A 3354-nucleotide genomic window follows, 5' to 3' on the forward strand; every position below is an offset into this window, starting at 1 on the left:
GGGGAGAGCGGCGGGGGAACGGTTGTTCCACCTCAGGCAGGGGAAGAGGAGCGCACAGGACTTCGCACTGGACTTCAGGACCTTGGCAGCCAGTGCGGGATGGAATGAGAGGGCCCTGATCGACCATTACCGATGCAGCCTACGGGAGGACGTTCGTTGGGAGCTGGCCTGCAGGGACACCACCCTTAACCTCGACCAGCTGGTGGATTTATCGATACGACTGGATAACCTGTTGGCTACCCGCAGACATCTGGATCAGGGTCCGTCCAGTCCATTCCCCAGCACTTCCGACCCTACACCGATGGAGCTCGGAGGTGCTGATCTAAGGGTGACCGGAAGGGGGGCTGTTTCCTGCACCAACTGTGGCCGCAGAGGACACACTGCTGGTCGTGCTGCAAAGGGTCCTCAGGGAGTCGAGACAGCAGGCAGGGCACTGGTGGACCATCCCAGGTGAGTAAGCACCAGACTCACCCAGAGCTCCCTGTTGCGCACATGTGTGTTCACGTAGAATTTCCTGAGTTTTCCCCGCATTCCCAGCATAAGGCGCTCGTAGATGCTGGGAATTTTATGGACCGTCTATTTGAACATAGATTAGGGATCCCTATTGTGCCTGTTGATGTGCCCTTCCCTATACATGCCTTAGATAGTCACCCTTTAGGATCGGGCCTGATTAGGGAGGTCACAGCTCCACTCTGGATGAAAATGCAGGAGGGTCATGAGGAGAGAATTAGTCTCTTCCTGATCGGTTCTCCTGTGTTTCCCGTGGTGTCGGGGCTTCCCTGGTTAGCCTCTCATGACCCCAATATTTTGTGGCAACAGAGGGCTCTCAAGGGATGGTCCCGTCAGTGCACGGGGAGGTGTGTAGGTGTTTCCGTAGGTGCAACTACGGTGGAGAGTCCAAACCAGGTCTCCACTTCACTTCCTCCCGAATATGCCAATTTGTCTCTCGCCTTCTGTAAAAGGAAGGCGACTCAATTACCACCCCATCGACAGGGAGATTGTGCAATAAATCTCTGGGAGGGCGCTGCGCTTCCTCAGAGTCACGTGTATCCTCTGTCACAGGAAGAGACGGCGGCTATGGAAACATATGTCTCCGAATCTCTGGGACAGAGATGCATTCGGCCGTCCACTTCCCCTGCCTCCTCAAGTTTCTTTTTTGTGAAGAAGAAGGATGGAGGTTTACGCCCGTGCATTGACTATCGAGGTCTCAATCAGATAACTTTGAAGTACAGTTATCCACTACCTCTCATTGCTAGTATGACGGAGTCATTGCACAGGGCGCACTTCTTCACCAAATTAGATCTCAGGAGAGCGTACAACCTGGTGCGTATCCGGGAAGAGGATGAGTGGAAGACGGCATCTAGTACCACCTCTGGGCACTATGAGTACTTCGTCATGCCGTACGGGTTGATGAATGCTCCCTCAGTCTTCCAATCCTTTGTCGATGACATTTTCAGGGACCTGCACGGAGAGGGTGTAGTGGTGTATATAGGTGATATTCTCATATACTCCGCTACACGAGCCGAGCATGTGTACCTGGTGCGTAAGGTGCTTGGTCGACTGTTGGAACATGACCTTTACGTCAAGGCTGAGAAATGTCTGTTCTTTCAACAGTCCGTCTCCTTCTTAGGATACCGCCTGTCCACGTCAGGGGTGGAGATGGAAAATGACCGCTTTTCAGCCGTGCGTAATTGGCCGACTCCAACCACAGTTAAGGAAGTGCAGCGATTCTTAGGATTTTCCCACTACTCCCGGAGATTTATCCGGGGCTTTGGTCAGGTAGCGGCTCCTATTACCTCCTTGCTGAAGGGGGGACCGGTGCGCCTGCAGTGGTCAGCTGAGGCGGACAGGGCTTTTGGTCACCTGAAGGCTCTGTTCACCTCGGCTCCCGTGCTGGCTCATCCGGATCCCTCCTTGGCATTCATAGTCGAGGTGGACGCGTTCGAGGCTGGGATAGGAGCTGCACTGTCTCAGCGCTCGGGTACGCCACCAAAGCTCCGCCCCTGTGCTTTCTTTTCGAAGAAGCTCAGTCCGGTGGAGCGAAACTATGATGTGGGGGACCGGGAGCTGTTAGCTGTTGTTAAGGCTCTGAAGGCTTGGAGACATTGGCTTGAGGGGGCAAAACACCCTTTCCTCATTTGGACTGACCACCGCAATCTGGACTACATCCGGGCGGCAAGGAGACTGAACCCTCGCCAGGCAAGGTGGGCCATGTTTTTCACACATTTTGTTTTCACCCTCTCGTACAGTCCAGGTTCCCAGAATGCTAAGGCAGACGCTCTGTCCCGGCTGTATGACACAGAGGAGCGGTCCAGGGAGCCCACTCCCATACTTCCGGCTTCTTGTCTGTTGGCACCGGTGGTATGGGAGGTTGACGCGGACATCGAGTGGGCATTACGCACGGAGCCCACTCCCCCCAGTGTCCAGTGGGTCATATGTATGTTCCGTCTGATGTTCGCGATCGATTTATCTATTGGGCTCATACGTCACCCTCTTCTGGTCATCCTGGCATCGGTCGGACAGTGCGCTGTCTTAGTGGGAAGTACTGGTGGCCTACTTTAGCTAAGGGTGTGAGGGTTTATGTTTCCTCCTGCTCAGTGTGCGCCCAGTGCAAGGTACCTAGACACCTGCCCAGAGGGAAATTACAACCCCTACCCGTTCCACAACGGCCGTGGTCACACCTATCGGTGGATTTCATTACGGACCTCCCCCCGTCACAAGGGAATACCACGATCTTAGTCGTTGTGGATCGGTTTTATAAGTCCTGCCGTCTCATTCCTTTGCCCGGTTTTCCTACGGCCCTACAGACTGCGGAGGCCCTGTTTACTCACGTCTTCCGGCACTACGGGGTACCTGAGGATATAGTGTCTGATCGGGGTCCCCAGTTCACATCAAGGGTCTGGAGGGCGTTCATGGACAATCTGGGGTTCTCGATCAGCCTGACCTCAGGGTTTCACCCCGAGAGTAATGGGCAGGTGGAGAGAGTAAACCCGGATGTGGGTAGGTTTCTGAGGTCCTATTGCCAAGACCGGCCGGGGGAGTGGGCGGCTTTCATCCCCTGGGCAGAGATGGCCCAAAACTCCCTCCGCCACTCCTCCACTAACCTGTCTCCGTTTCAGTGTGTACTAGGTTATCAGCCGGTTCTAGCACCACGGCATCAGAGCCAGATCGAGGCACCTGCGGTGGATGAATGGTTTCGGCGCTCGGAGGAGACCTGGAACGCTGCCCATGTAAGCCTGCAACGGGCTATCAGGCGACAGAAGGCGAGCGCCGACCACCACCACAGTGAGGCTCCGGTGTATGCACCGGGGGACCGGGTCTGGCTCTCGACCCGAAACCTGCCCCTTAGCCTGC

Source organism: Coregonus clupeaformis, chromosome 24, assembly GCF_020615455.1.
Source record: "Coregonus clupeaformis isolate EN_2021a chromosome 24, ASM2061545v1, whole genome shotgun sequence".
Taxonomy (NCBI): Eukaryota; Metazoa; Chordata; class Actinopteri; order Salmoniformes; family Salmonidae; genus Coregonus; species Coregonus clupeaformis.